The 17,010-nt window shown below is 37.3% G+C and overlaps 1 protein-coding gene across 1 annotated transcript in view; it reads left to right on the top strand.

Moving 5' to 3' along the window:
• The first annotated feature begins 439 nt into the window (after positions 1–439).
• Positions 440–17,010, top strand: part of LOC117241858 — a 41,133-nt gene continuing 24,562 nt past the window's right edge. The window contains exon 1 of the mRNA XM_033508078.1: positions 440–867. The gene's annotated coding sequence lies outside the window, so the exon portion shown is untranslated. The remainder of the gene's footprint in view (positions 868–17,010) is intronic.

Here is a 17,010-nt window from a genome sequence, read left to right as displayed (position 1 = left end):
CAAACAATTGTTTCGCTATCGCATAATTTGTCATATTTTGTAGATAACAAATTTTTCTATCGTGCTGCTATTTATTTCTTACAAAACGATAACGATAAGAATAATATTTGAATTTGTTTTGTTTCATTCATATAGCAAAGAAATTATATTTATTTTTAAACTTTTCTAAATATATATCGAGAGGTTGATAAATCATTGCAAACACAATACGCGGTAGTTTATCAAAGTGAGAAAAATAATACCATAGATGTTAAAACAATAAAACTTCGCATACTACATTCCTTTGCGTATTATACACATTCTGTATATTTTTGCTTTTTTAAGTTCCCCATAAATGTGTAAAAATCCGTAGTCTAACAATAATATTTTTCAAATTATTGGATGATTACGCGAGCGAGATTCGAATGTGGCGCCGCGGCGCGTCACACCCCCAAATTATTTATTGTCCATCTCACTCGCGCTATGCCTTTCTTTGTTTAACCTCTTCCTTGTTCCCGTTCGGTCGTTCCCAACCCCCAACAATCCCGCAGCCACCGTCTAACGCGGGGCTGCTGGAGGGACAGTCGGTTTTACCTTGTAAACGAAAACGTGCTCGCCGCACTCCGGTCGCGCAAATTTTTCTCGTGTCGCGTGTCGAACGTCAATCGAACCGCTTATCAAACGGTTCATCGGTTTAATCCTGCCGATGCGACATGTCATGTGAGTAACTCGTCGCGCGTTTCTGACGTGTTATGGCGTGGAAGTGGTGGCGAACCATTGCAGTGGCATCGTTCTCGTCCGACGACACCGGGATATATTACCGCATTGACGATCAACTGTGTTGAGCCTCCATGGGAACATGAAGATACCACCCCTGTCATGACCCAGGTACGCGTACATCTTCTGATTTTTCATCCTTTGTCAATGTATGCCGTTGCTTGCCAGATTTCGTAACAAGGGTTGCGTTTTATTTCGTTAGGTGCTTTTCTTTTTTGCGATTCGATGCTACATTGCAAATATATCAGGTATACAAGCTTCATTAAACGATTAATAAAATGTTTCGAAATCTAAGATCGACGTTGATTAATTTGGTTTTCGATGGATGTCACAGTGACGTTTCAAATGTCATGTTGACAGATTTAACGAAGAAATGTGTTTTAAAAAGGTATTCAGTTAATCTTTAGATTATAAAAATCCATGGTATTTTAGGTTAGCTAATTTAAAGAAACTTTTTATGGTTAGTAATTATATGTAGATCGTGTGGTAGGATGCATCTGCAATCTGTTGGTGCATCACATAGTGTATAGGGGCATCTAGGAAGTGTTTCACGAGATCAGTGACTCAGGGATGGTGTGTTTCTGTCTATTATTTTTGTTGAATTCGAGCAATAGTCGGAGCTCGATGTTGTGCGTTATCGTAAAGGGGCTGGGCGTTCTTTTGAATGGTAGATTTCGGTGCCATTGACGCGCAAGGAACTCGGACAAATCGCATGAATGGGTAATGGCGGCACCCCAGGACAATAATTTTAGGTAGTGACATAAGTACGTATAGCGCTGCGATCGTTCCATTGATCTGTGTTACATCGAAGTCCACATTTCCTGAGTCTAGTAAAACGTTTTGCAAATTTCCATTTCGCTTTACAATCTATGTATGGTTCGACTTTATGCTCGATTAAAATAATGCAAACTTTTTTACGATTTTATAAAGTTATACCGACAGTATATCAATATCGAAGTAAGAATAAAATAGTTACTGTTTCAGGTTATATTTGTGCTTTTCCATCGTCCAAAGATTTCTTAAGTTTGGAAGAATTATGAAAAAGTTGTTAATGCACAAGAATTTTCCGTTTCAATTGCTTTGCCGAAGTTTCTCTTGAATTTTTTCGTTTGTTGAAACGAGCGCGAGATTGGGACGTGAAAATTCGTAGCCGGTTTAACAATTACTATCGGTCAATTTGTCAACTGCGTAAAAGTTGGTCGCATTTGCTTGCAGTCATGAGCGTCCACCTTGAATTACTTTTTATTACAGTGCTGCGCGTGTGTGATGTACGTAGCACACGTATGACGTATGACTTTAACGTGGTACGTAATTCCTGTATACTACGCGAACCATGTAAATTATTCAGAAGTAAAAGTAGCTTAAATATGGACGTATCGTTCATACTGGCAGAGTAATAGCGACCGTTCAACATGAACCGAACGATATTCTTTTACGCAGTAATTCAACAATTATATAAAATTCTTCTTCGTATCCGTATACTAACAATCTATTTAACTTGCGGAATATGCATTAAGAGGTTCGCCCTGAGTATTCTTGCAAAAGAATCTGCTATTCATTTTTTTCTATCATGATCCGGTTCTGTTCTACACTTTTTCCATGGATGATTTTGCTATGTTCGTATGTATGATACGTATTAAAATTCGAACTGTGGCGTTTCTGTATAATCGAATATGGAGAAAAATACTTGATAGCTGGACAAATAAGCGGCGTTATGCGCGATGACGTTCTTCGTTCGTAGCCCATTTCGGCTCACTATTTACCATATTTTATCTAGGGCGGCGCGGGTAAATCGATACGCGCTACTTTCATTCATGGCTGCTTCCCCTCACACGGTTAGCACGTTGCCTCTGCGTACCGCCACTGACGAGCAACCTCCACAACCCCTTATCCCCACTATCAGTGCCACCACCACTATTTTGCCCATTAGTGGCTATCTCTGTTGCAGTGATTCTCAAATTCCTTCTCCTTTCTTGGTAGAATTCCTTCTCCTTGGCGCTTGATGACGTCATGGAATTTAGTCCTACGCTGTACTTATATATACGTATATATTCATGTATAGAAAGACCAACGTATTGAAATCGACGATTATAAGTATACAGAAAAGTTGATAATTTTTTTTATAAATAAACTAATCTATTGTATATGCTATTATTCAATTAATTTATATACTGTCGTGCATTTATAAGAAAACTATCAGCTTCTTTATATTACTCGTAGCTTATCATAATTATAAATTAACGAATTTCTAAGAGATAATTATATATTTCAAAATCGGATTTAAAACGATTTTTAAAATTTGAATGCTTAAACATTTGAATGATCATTTGAAGATTCAAAAATGGAATAATTATTATGGAAAGTGAATTTAAAAGTTGTTTCGTGGAAATGAAATTGGAAAACAAAGGCACATCGTCTCTTCAGAATTTAATGGAAGTGTCTTATGATTTTCACGAAGCCGATTCGGTCGGTTTGAAAATGCAACTTTGTTAACAAGCTGTTAGAGCGAAGCCAGCGAATCGGGTCATTACCGCGCGGTAATTTGTCAAATTACCTTTACGAACCAGGCGTGCTATGGATCGTAACGTTTCGCACATAAACTTTTAGTCTTTGCTATGTTAAGTGCACGTAATTCGTAGATTTTCACGGGCAATTTTCTTCAAGAAGAAATTAGAAACAAACCTCCGAGTCGACTAGAAATTAGATTAACTTTGAAAGTTCGAGCAATCGGAGATTCAGATGTTCGATTACTTGGGAATTCCAAAAATTTGATAATTCGTGAACCGAAAATTTATGAAACCAAAAATTTCCGAGATTTAAGAGCTAAAAGATTTCAAGATTCAACGATTGAGATTATCCAAATTTTGTTGAAGTAAAAAATTTAAAAATTTGCGAATTGAAAAATTTAGTAATTTGAAAGTTAAAGAATTTGAGATTTGAATGTCTCTCTAATTTTTGTAACCTTCTTCTAGACAGAAATTCTCTATACATAAATTCTGTGAATAAATTGTCTTTAAGCAATAATTCTCTGTCAATGGAAATTTTCTTTGGTAGCGTCCCATCGTGACGATTCCTAGTCACGAGCCTGTTTAATATTATTCGAAGGTATTCAGAGAATCAGACGGGCGGACAGTACGATCGAGATTATAGATTACATTTGCAGATTCTATTTGCATACTAGGTTAAGAAGGGCTTCTGTTAGTCTGTGTTCAATATCGTATCACGACTGAAAAGAATTATCCTTCGGTAGGAAATCTCGTTCTCTTCGATTGTCTCTTCTCTTACTTTTTTTCTTTGCGTTTATCGTTTATCCGAACGATATACGTAACAGGTAGCTTTCAATAGGGCTAGGCATTTAAACATCAGCTTTCAACTGAAACGTAGCGCAGAGAAATAAGAGGTACTTATAATGCTAATGGAATAATCCGATGCTTCTTCGCGAATTAGATTAAATCCGAGATTCCAAGTATTTCGAGTGTTCTCGTTAATCCCTTATTCTCTGTATCGATGTTCGAATAATTTAGTAGGTCGTTTACGAGCCAAATTATAAATAATTCTTGGCGATCAATATTTAACGATATTAATTATTTACTCTAATCGATCATATATTAACTTAATAATTATAATATAATTAGCAAGCGTGTAAATTAACTTTTTAATTCACTCTAGTTTTAGTAATTATTTGTAGTTCAAATATCGTTTCGTCTTATTTTTAGTTTCGCTTGCATAATTTCACGCGAGATAGCCGAATATAATAGAGATTATTTTTTTAATTAAGTTTATATTACCTGATTTATAAAAGGAATTTCATTTCGTTTAAAATTAGTAAATTGCTAGTTTTTCACCAATTCGTATAGTAACGTAATGAGTAATAAAAGTGAATTGATAGTTGTATCCGTTCGGTAAAGTACAAAGTAGCAAGTTGAGAATCAACGTTCTGCTACCATGTTGATATCACTACCACGTTCACCACCTACGGGATCATCCTCGTTGGCGCATGGTTGCAAGAACTTTCCAGTACCACCTCCGCTACCATCGCTACTAACGATGAAGGTGATGATCTCGTGATTTCGAAGCTTGATTCTCTCGTATACAATTTTCAATCGCTTCCGACAGTTTATTAACGATAAAAACACATTATTCAAACGTGTAGCATATTTTAGTCGGATTATAGGTAAAATATATCAATAGAAAAATTAATCCAGAAAATCAGATTATCATCTAGTATTATTTATCGATACAGTAAAATTATAGAACGCTGCCAAACTCTCAACGACGAATTCGTCAAGCTGCCTTACTACTCACTCTTTGCGATATTATTTTCGAATGATTAGAAAGTCTGTAATATCCGCACATCGTACTGACACATGTATATTATAAAACGAATAACAGACATAGTTCCAGATATAGCGAAAGAAATACGAAGAAAGACAGTGTTTCATTTCCATCTGAATAAACCTTTTGAGACTTATACATATGCATCGAGCTTTTGTTTAACCGAGGCCACGTACGTGTACGATATTTCTCTCGCAGATATCAAAACATTTTCCAATATCATCTGTCTTCTCCGACGCTTATAAAATACACTCTGAACAGATAAAAACGAAACATAAGAGAAATAATTATTCCTTGCCTTGATCCTCCTATGTTTCCCATATTTCTTATCTGCCAATTACGCGTTTAATAACTTTTTCTTCTACTTCTCGTCTCGTATTGAACAACGATAAGACGTCTAATTTCACTTGTGTCTAACGTTATTACGCTTTTTAATCGTCACATTTTTAAGAGATATTGACATTTAAGAGATCGCTGCGGTCAGTTTGATGCTCCTTCAAAGAGTTCAAATAAATAATATGGTTACGTATGGACGAACAACGTGTCTTCTGTAACGAACGTAATCTTCTCTAGGGATTGATATGAGTCATGCCAGGAAGTTGGCTCGAAGCCATCGCTATACACCATATCGCATCGCCGGGCTACCCCCACTATTCGCTATCGTCACCACGTCACTGCTGACGCCCCTTTACACCCTCGCAGCCGAGTATTTCAATCGTTCGTGGCTGGCTGAGTCTTCCACCCACCCATTCTCCCACCCTTCGCTCACCCTTGCCCTGACCCTTCTTCGTCTCTGTTTCCTCGTCATCGGATTACCACCCTCTATTTCCCTCTCTCTCTCTCTCTCTCTCTCTCTTATACGTTAGCTATCCCCTTCTCTGACTCAGTCGTACACGCGATTCACCAACGCTCTCTGTCTTTCTATTTTTAGAACAGCCCGCGCGGAATAAACGGCCCCATAACCACCCTGTTCTCGCTGGCTGCACGGGGGTAGAATCGACCGTTGAAACTTTGATTTTACTTCTACGGAAGTTTAGTAGTTGAATTATTGGGGCGGATCAGTTAAGCGAGGGGAAAAAGCAACGATCGAGATATAACGAACTTGAACTACTTAGGGTAGAATTCCAGTTACAGCGGAATCCGCTTATTACGATCGCTCTGGCATTTCTTGCAACTCTCGATAAGAGCAACCGGCTGATAACACAGAAATACACGGAATACACAGAGGATGGAAAGTTTCCATTGTCGAGTTCGATTTATTACCAACGATTACGATATCTGTACAATTTGTATCTTTCGCGAAAATAATATAACAAATTTATTTGAGAAAGGTATCAAGTCGCAACTCCTACGCGTTGTAACTGCTGAATGTAATTCAGCAATGTAATGTTACAACGCATTTCGAAGTTCGTCGCTCCGTGTAACGTGTGAAAGTTACGAGATAAGATAAGAAAGGTATGAATTTGCTGCGAACTCTTGTCCTTTCTCTCTTATCTATTGCTCAAGTGTCATGCTCGATATCAGCAGCCGTAGTTTGATTACAACAGGCGGATTGTTTTTATCTGTTTTCACTTCTAATTTCGCTTTTACCTAATTTTAACTAATTTCCTTTTGGGATCCACTCATTATCATAATAATAGGCGATTAACGACGTTATCCGTGATTATCACAACCAGATGACCAGTTCACTGATTCTTCCCACTGTCTGTAATTTGTTGTTGTTATAGCAAACGATAAGCCAAGTTTCGTTTCAACAAATAGAATTCGTGTCTTTCGTGTTGGTATCTTGGAGTTCGTATTTTGTGAATGAACGACGCGTGGGAAAGGTGTTCCGTTAAGGTTGGTCAGGTTTCTTTAATCTGATCTCCTGGTTTCCGTAAGAGCAAGAACCACGTGCGAGGGCAAGATACGGTCAGATTATAGCAATTAGCAATATAGCAATTTGAATCGAATATTCAAACTCCAGAACGAGATGACGTTATCAAACAATTTTCGTATTTCGGTTGTTAATTGTGATTCGTTTCTACCGAAGTGATAACGATTTATTATAATATTACTGGAAATAAGAATCCCTGGCTGAAAAATATCTTACCGAAAGAAATCGCACGCAGAAAGACAAATTTGTTTCTCAGTGCGCATCACGCATACTTTTGAACTAACTTCTTCATGAAAGCAATCGTATCGAGCGTTGCATCTTGTTACTCGCACATCTGTATTTACATTGGAAGGGGGGCGGATCTGGTGGGTAGTTTGCAATTCCGAATCGATTTTATCGTATCGCTATAATAACAGTACGTGCGTGCGTGAATCAGTTATAAATATAGAGTTGCCGTGTTCAAAGATTTCTCGAATGACCCTCGTGTTATATGTTAGCTGCGTTCCTCCTTCTTTTCCTTTTTCTATTCTCGTAGGGCCATTGCGTGGGTGTAACATTCGAGGGCGTAATACGTTCGTAATATATTGCAGAGGGGGTGTTGGAAAAGAAAGACACGATAGAACACGAAATTAAGGATAATAAATGTGAAACGATCCGTTTATCAAATTTATCAAGTTTAGTCAACTATACATGATTCGCAGGATTTGTCTGACTTAAAGAAAAAAGAAAAAAAGAAAAATGTATTGCCATTCACCACGAAAAAGAAAAGAAAGAAACCAACCTTTCCATCCAGGATGTACTTCCGTTTACAGGAGATAGGTTTTATAAAGCTACAATATTTCATTTTTTCGGTCGTTTATTCAGTCGCGATCACGAGTCGAACCCAGTTGCAGACTTTAATCTCGTCTTGAAACGCTCTCCTATTGTGCCTGGTGGGTCCGATTAGAAAGGATACTAGACTTTTTTCCTGTCGATTCAATATGCTCGCGGCCACGATGAAAATCTGATTGCGAGGCTCACCGTGTATCTAGTTGCAGCAGTGTCACCGCTTCCGTCTTTTCATACTTTCTATCGTATCATCTCGTTTCGTGGTTTTCGTCTACAGCTTGGAACAAGTACGCCGTGATGTCGAATCGAACGTAAAATTAACCATCGTCGGTTGGAACTGGGTAATTTTGGGGAGGAAAAGGGGACCATTAAGGAGGATGATCATCGTTAATGATTGGATTTACCAGACAGGAAATTGAGATTATCGGGAATAGATTAGATTGCTTTGTCGAATTGTTCCTCGATCACTTTCTACTTTACAGTCTCCGTTGGTTGAAATTGAAGTTACCGATCGATTTAGTCAATTAATTAATTTAATTAGCCACCGATCAAGTTATCGATGTAGTTCCCGTTGCCTTTCCGTATTTCCATTATTATTATATTATTTTATTTTTCATTCTCAGCTAGCGAAGCATTCATGCAGAAACTCGTAGATCAACGAGTGATTAAATATAGATATTTTTATTTTTTATTCTACCAGCTCGGAGAATTATTTTTTAATACTCAGTTTTACATCTCGCATATTTTTGAATTTTTGATTAAGCGTCCAGACAAATGAAATTCGATAAAAAATCGTGGAAATTCGTTTCTAAAGCAAATCGGCGAGTAATAAAATTGATAAACAAGCTGAGTGGAAAGTACTTAAGAGTAAAATTTCCAATTCCACGGTACGATCTCTCGTTCCTGCCTCGCAATTAATTTTCTACCGAGCATCCAGACTAATTAAATTTAATTATTAATCGTGGGAAATGAGTTTCAAAATTCGTTTCTAAATAAATTCGACGATCAGATAGTCGCTATTCGTGAACTAGGAGAGATAGAGGGAGAACGATCGGACTATATCGTAACTACGGTCTGAGAGTGGAGAACAGTAGAACACGAGCGTTCGTGATCAGCCACATTGAAAGTGCCTCGCCTATAAAGGTCAATTCTCCTGCTTTGAAATTAATATCTTGAGCGAAGAAACGTAGCTCGTTGGCCCATAAAGCCAGCCTTTTTTCGAGCAATTTCAACATTCAGTCAAAGGCAACCTACATACCTCTGTACAATTTCAAAGTGAAATTTTCTTGTTTCGCTTGTTTGTCGCTTGACTCGGCTATACAGAGTTTCACGATTTCAAAGTGGCTTCGAGGAACAAAGTGAAGGAAGACAATGGGCACTGCCATATTTGGGACGTTGAATATCTGAAAAATCTGGTCGGAGAAAGACGTATAGATTGCTAGGAATTTTGTTACGCAACGAACATATCGGATCGTGAATTAATTTTGTATTATGATTTGCTACCAAATCTCGACTCTTTAGTACGTATAGTAATGTATAAGTAATGCCAGATTTGATTAGATAGTCAATCATTAGGCAATTTAACTAGATAGAAAATTATTCGTTTATTTCCTATGAAAGTATTGGTATTTATTTTGTACGAAAGATCGAAGCCACGTTATTTTTATTCGACACTGAAAATACAGCAAAATTGTTCTCTAAATCGGTCGGTTTATATTCTTTGTTATTTTATTACACCATCAGAAAATTAAATAACATTATCTGTGATACTGATAAAATCGCTTCGACGTCAAAGCTTACACGTTGAATCGGAACGAACGAATTGGCAGGAATTTAAGATAGCGAGCGTCTAAAATTTCAGTCACATCGCGTGAGTCATTAGTCGTTCTTGTAAAATGTACAATCTTCAATTCACCTCGCTAGTTCATGCTGTAATTTGCCATCTCGCTATACGTACATAGTATGAACCACTATAGAATATGAAGTCTCATTAGTTAGTTTCATCGCTCGTTTACCAATGGAGAAAGTGATGTTACGAGCGATTACTCTTCTTTATGCCATCGAACCGTACAAGACAGGGTTTGCTACAATCTGCCAGTTAACGCACGTTAAAGACGATAATTAAGATCGTTCGAGTAACAGCTTCTCGAGTTGTACGAAGACGAGGTTCATCCTTTGCGAGGAATACAAATTGTACTGCAATCGTTCCAACGTTTCAATAGATATGTTTTATGAACGAAAGCAAATCCGATGTTACAAATATGGGAAATTACGCGTATAAGAATCGTATAATCTGCTCATATAATCCAAAATGCTGGAAGTTATCATTCGAGCGTTATTAAAATCGTTGTACAATATTTTAGATTTTAGATCGAGGTCGAACGCGTTGCGTTACATTCGTGATTGTCTCGTAATTGGAGGAGTTTTCAACATTTGAAGGTCGTCATTATGCTTCATTTCTCTTTTTTCATTTAATATGGAATCGCGTGATTTTCTGTACGTGCAACGGCAGGAAAGACAAAAACAAGGCCCGTGCAATCAAGGTTATTCTGCCAATTAAGTAATTGCTCGTGATTTCGTTAAGCTTAATCTGTCCCTCGTACGATTATCAGCAAACAATCTTGGCTGGATAGTGCAGAAACTCCACACCGTATTTGTGCATTTATATTTCCAAATACAGACAAGATACTAATCTTAAAAATGAAATCGCAACCAGATATTTAACATTTAAAAGTGCAACAGTTCGAAAAAGTTAAAGAGAGTCGTTAACGATTTTCCATTATATTTATCTCAGGCACGCGTGCTTCACTTTTCGAAATTGCCTTTTACAGTTCATTTTTCTAAATAAAAAAATAAATAAATAAATAAGAAAAAGATAAATCGGTCGACAATGTTCTTTGATCCTACTTTATCTGTACACGTGTACGTTTAAAGTTCCCGAGTCTCTTCCTACAGTTCTCTTTCACAAGCAACGTAAGACAAAGAAAATCAGAAAATATCGCGACGATACCAACGCTATATAACATCGTGTACGCCTAATATTCCCGAAGAAGCAGAATCGATCCCAAAACATCGATCCTTGAACGTTATATAGGCCGAGGACATTCTTTTCCGAGAACGAAAGCAGTTTTTAGAGAGCGATCTATTCTTGCGCGTGAGCCGAATAGCGCCAGAGAAATTGTAATAATCTGCCGCCAAGTGTACCGACTGAAACAAAAAGGAGGCTCTACATCAATCGTGCAACGTTAAAGCAACTGCGTTTCAACGTTAGAAATAGCAGCGGGTATTTTTCAAGGTTCAAAACCGTTCCTCGTTGTTCCATCGATAAACGCCAACTAAATTAATTCGAGTGACTCTCATCCTACGCGGTTTTTATTTTTCCTTCTTTTTTTTTTTTTTAGCATAACGAGTTATGACACGTGGAAAATGTCATGATCGAAATGTCCACCGGTATTTTTTTTCTGCCCCACGGTCGGTTAAGATCATTTTTCTGAGAAATTCCATCCTTTGTCCTTCGTCCAACGTGTTTTCGCGTTTCTTCGCCGCGGTTTATTAATAGTTGTAACGTCCACCGTGAAGTTTTTGTCGCACCACTCACGCAGACGACGTTGAAAAACATAGCGGACGTGGATCTCGTTTGGTGCATCGATGCATTCTTGAAGATTTGAGGGGGCAGCCTGACGCGTACAGTTCATCTTGACATTGAATTTCAATCAGCCTGGATCGTTGGCGAATTTGGAAATTTCAATTTCAATGTTTTGCCTCGCGTGTGCTTATTTGGATATTTTTACTGAAATATTTAACATCGAACGTGTAAATCGGAGGATTTCGACTCTTTAAACTTTGCATTTTAAACGTCGATTAATCGAAATAAATGAGACTTGTTCCTCCATTCGACTGTATATTTCGTAAAATGTGCCAATGTAACGTACGTTTATTCTAACGTTGCCAAATTTTAACAGAATTCCAGACGAGTCGCGCGTTACGTAAGAAATGGAAAGAGGGGAAGCTTTAATGAAGATTTCGTCTTATCTATCTATCGTGTTTTGAAATTTATTGCAAAAGATTAAACGAGATTTAGTACGGATTTTACAAGTCTGTTTTTAATGCAAATGAGAGAAAAAGATGTTACGACCTGACGAAAGAAACGGCTACTCACAGGCACGTGTTTCTCTTTTCCATATTTAAGTTGATGCTGTTAAATAACGATCAACCGTCTGCAGGATTCTGTATCAATGTTTGCAACACGCCTTAAAAATTCCAATGTATATCGTAATTTAGAAATTCAAAGTCGAAGATTTGAATTTAATTCCGATTCATTCGAATTGTAAAAAGTTATGTTTCCAGCCAACGTATACTATTTTCAATAAGAAGATATTTTCTAAAGAGCTGTCTCTCTCTAATTAATTCTGTTACTAGTCATTAGACGAAATACGAAGGAGCAAGAATGCACATAATCTGCAGAAATACATGAAATATCCGAGATAAATCACTCGTTACAATATCTACACACAATAAGTGACAAAAACTTGTATCTATGTTCGATCTCTTTAGCTACGTTTATGAAAATATGAAATTGCGTAAACATTTGTAATCTCCTAATCCGCGATATCCAGCACTTAGATTAACATTCACGTATCGAAGCTTCAGAGGCTATAGTTTATATAAACAGAAAGAAATAATCAAGCTTCTTACGAAATTATTTTCTCCAGCGTAAAAAGATTAGATACTGTATCTAGCATGTTGCAAATTAGAAACGATGCACGAAGTATACCGTCATCTTTAGCAAATCTCATCTTCGTCGTCAGCCTTCGAAGTCAGCCGTAAATACACCGTTGTCAACCATAAAAATCCTACAAAGGAGGACGAAAACATCAGCGTCCGATCTTTTGTGACCCACTTGGTGGTGTCCTTGCACCTGCGATGGAATGTGGGTCGAGTCGAGCGCCTCGTCTGGATCCCTTCGAAATTCAATTGCCATTCGTTATTCCTCGGCTAATAACTATCCTACACGATGATTTCTTGTAGCCTCACCTCAGACGAAACCAAGATCGAGGAAACGGAACGAAAAAAAAAAAAAGGAAAAAGGGAGGATCAGGCTATCACTTCCCGCTGGGCCACCGCTTTACACCACGTTCACGGGTTCAACATACGTACTAATAATTTGTCGTCCTCTCAGAATTTTCAATTCTGCGTTCGTGCCTCGAAAAGAAGAAAATATTTATTTATTTTTTCGACCTGACAGCCTGGAAAAAGGAATTGGCTTACGTATACGCGTACGTAACTGCCATTCATTTCCATGTGGATCTTAGCGGGTGCAAACATCTATCCACACTCTTACCCCATACATATATATCCTCTCTTACACCTGGTGCTACAAGTTAAATATATATCCTTATTTCTGTTCATCTATATACGTTATTTTTTCACCTAATCTGTCGTATACTATCATACATCTACCTTCGGCTTACAATTAGTTCCTTGCCTATCTGCAGAATCTTCTTCCAGAATCCTGGCATTCTCGTAACGATAATAAAAGTAAGTGATTTCTATGATTTCTTTTTCAGGCTGACTACTAGTTACGCGGGGTCATTGGACTTTCTTGCAACGTAGATAGTGCCGAATACAAATCTAATTTCTTTATTTCACTCATTTATTTCGTTTATCGTATGTTATACAACTTCTGTGATCATCTTTGACGATGTAATCATCGTTGGCATGCTGCACAGCATCTGCCACATCAGAGGCATCGGAATGCAAAATTTAAGAAATTTCACGAAGATATTTACGTCCCGAAAAAGTTCTACTCCCATGTAACCAGTGACTGATGCAAAAAAAAAAGGTCTAGAAAAATCTCTTGCTGTTGTTACACGAGAATTCCCTCTTTGAGCAGCCTCTTATCATCGTTTCAATTTTTTACAAGCATAACGCGTGCACGCGTTCCGAGATGCTAACATTCCTGAAAGGGTTCACTTGCTGTTTACCGTTTGTTCAGCTGCTCGTTCAGGTTTCTAGAACTGGAATCTGATTCCACGTTTCTCGCGTTTCGATGCAATTATTCCATCTGCCGATACACTGGGTGACCGTGCTTACAAGCGAAAGTCCAGTCCATTCTTCGCTTGTAGTTCGTTCGAGACGCTCCACCGCCCTCGTCATTCTCGTTCTCTCCTTTCCCACACCTCGCATTCGCCTTGCCTGCGGTGCATGTTTGTTTATTTAAACGAAAAGCAGAATAAATGCCTTTGCTGTATGAGACGACAAAGCAGGAGAAAGTTACTGTTAACATATGCACATATGTTACATATGGGTTTAAAGATACGGATACAGGCATAAGAATAAGTTAAGGTATACTTCCAGCGAGTGTTTTATGGCTTCTAAGGGGACTAAGGTTCGTCCAGGTAGATTTACCGTCGCGTGGGAGGAGTTGGTACGATTTAGCACACGATTAGAGCAATTAAAATAACTATAAGTTGCGCGGCCTTGATTACATATAATTAGATAACGGATTGTTACGCATTCTTAGGTAATTTAAAGATGTAAATATGTAGAAAATTCGCGTGACTGTGACTATAGAAATTATTAGCGTTGCGCCTCCGACCAGTAGAATAACAATTAGTCTGTGGACATTTATAGGAAATAAAAGGTAATAAGGATACCAAACAAAGCACGGAATATGCAAAAATACGTGAGACATTGAAAATAAATTGGTGCTTATAATATCTATATAAATGCATTTATGTAAATTTTACAAAATATCTGCAGTCTAATGATTATATGTATTTCTTTTTATTATTTTGAAATATGTACAGTGCTGTCTTGTTAGTAAATGGCCACGGGACGTGACCTTATCTGGCCAATTATAGAGGGAGATATTTCTAGGAAATTCCAAGTATTTCTCTCTTCTGGTGCGGTTCACGGTATACCTTCACCCTCTTGCACGTTAATTTACAAACCAATATCAGAATGTTAACAAGCTGATAAATTACACAACTACGTTTCTCTTAAATTTTATAATTTCATATCAAACCTTCTCGACCAGGTAACTCGTAAAAATCACTATCCCTGTCAGTAAATTTGATAGCGTCTTAATAGAGAATCTGCTAATACCAATGAAATATTGCTATTATTAAATCGATCGTGCAAAGAAGCTCCGATATATCTTTTCATTCGACGTACATAATTTCGAAGGACGCTTTCACAAAATTTATTTCAAGAACAAACGGGGATAGAGACAGACAAAATCTTGGCCAATGTTTAACTCAGCGTTAACGTACTATGCTGTGTATCCAGTGTGGACGAATCCTTAATGGAACGGAGGTCCTTCGATTTTGCACCATGCAAACTCAATTTGTTCGCCATATACCGGCTGACCTAGTTCAATGGTTACTCGGATTATGCGATATGATATGTACATGCGTATAACAGTTCGTAGAAGTATACGCCCAGTTTGAAGAGAATGAGAATATCGAGCCAGAGAGAGAGAGAGAAAGAGAGAGAGAGAACTTACAATTTCTAATAAAGATTTTCGACGAAAAGATGGGCTAACGACGAGCCAAGGATGTCGTTGAAGATTCCTCTTGATCTTGTTAATCCTGTTACGATTTATTAATCTCTGTAATATATATATATATATTTCGATTTATCTGTGATCAGTAAACAAGAAAGCTTTGTAATATTTTAAGAAGACGTCTAACATTTACGTTGAGACGCGAGATCATGCGTGTCAATAGAAAAAGATAATTGGATCGAAATCGTAATAAAATTTCTGTTTTAAGAGAGAAGAGAATTTCTTGTAACTTCATGGTGATCCTTAATACCTTAGGTGTTCTAATAAAAAGAAGCGAGATCGAGACAAAAGAAAGACTTTGCAGAGCTACATACAGCGTACAGCTTAACATAGTTTAACAGTTTAGTACGGTATCTGCTATAGAAAGTATTCGAGCTGGAAGAAATTGATCAGAGTTGTTGATTGATATTTAAAGAAAGGTATAGCGATTAAATTGAAGGATATCGTTTCATTTTACTGTGGCGTTGTAATTAACCGCGTCTCGTGAAACTGAAAGAAATCGCAAGATCGTGGGTGAAAGTGGCGTCGATTCTTGCGACTGTTGCGTGAACAAGCGGCCGATCGGTGAGGACAAGTCTGCTGCTCTCAAAGGTTCCTTCGTTGCATAACTTTGTAACGATCATTTACGATTACGTTTATAGTTGGACGAACGAAATCGTCCATATTTCGTTACGATTTATTTTCACGTACGCTTTCGCTTGCCGCGTATAAATCTTCTCTCTTTTTTTTTTTTTTTTTATTCAATCTAACTCTTTCACTTTGTTCCATTAACTTAAATTTTCATCCAGTTTTTTTTTATTTCGTTTTATAAATCCAATACATAACGTAACATATGTTGTTTCATATTGTCTGATCTATTGTTTTATTTTATTAACCTAACGTTTAATCTCCATTTTATGCGACCATTTCGATTTTCAATTCGGTTCTTTCATTCTATATCGTTGATTCAATTTCTGATCTAGTTCCATCGGTTTGTTTTATATTATATTCGCAGGCGCTCACGTACAATTACGTCTTCTCATGACCTATATCTGGTTGACGTAAAATTACGTCATTCTATAAGACAGTAGAAAGATGTAAGGCAGGCAATGGGCAATTGGTAACCCGTACGAGCAATAAGATCCTCATCATGAACAATGGTATCGTAGTGGGGCAATCTGTGAGTGTAGAAACCACAGATCCCGTTGAAATAACAAGATGGCCCAGAAATGGAACGCGATGAGATGACAAACGTCAAACCTATAGAGATATTACAGATTCCTCGATATTTTTCGTTTTCCCTACAAGAATGCAACGTTGTAGATCGATGCAGATCGTAAAGATCGATGAAAGGTAAATTGATGATGATTTATGAAAATTCAAAAAAAAAAAAAGAACAGGTATACTTACACAAGTAATAAATTTGAAGAAAATACTTGTCTACGACGAGGAATTAATTTACATAAATTATGACGAAATGATTTGGTGGTGATATTTGAACTAAACTATACATAGATAGGAACCGATTCGAAAATACACAGTTTAGATAGAAATACATTAGAATTAGATAATCTTTTTTTCTTTTTCTTTTTTCAATTTGAAACAATAGCTAGTTACGATAACGTTTGTGATTTGTATCCCTTTGTTAATAAGACTCGGTTAAAGGCGA

This window comes from Bombus vosnesenskii, unplaced genomic scaffold (genome assembly GCF_011952255.1).
Source record: "Bombus vosnesenskii isolate JDL3184/JDL3185 unplaced genomic scaffold, Bvos_JDL3184-5_v1.1 scf7180000016261, whole genome shotgun sequence".
Taxonomy (NCBI): domain Eukaryota; kingdom Metazoa; phylum Arthropoda; class Insecta; order Hymenoptera; family Apidae; genus Bombus; species Bombus vosnesenskii.
The sequence above is the reverse complement of the archived record's forward strand: the minus strand, read 5'-3'. Positions and strand labels throughout refer to the sequence as shown.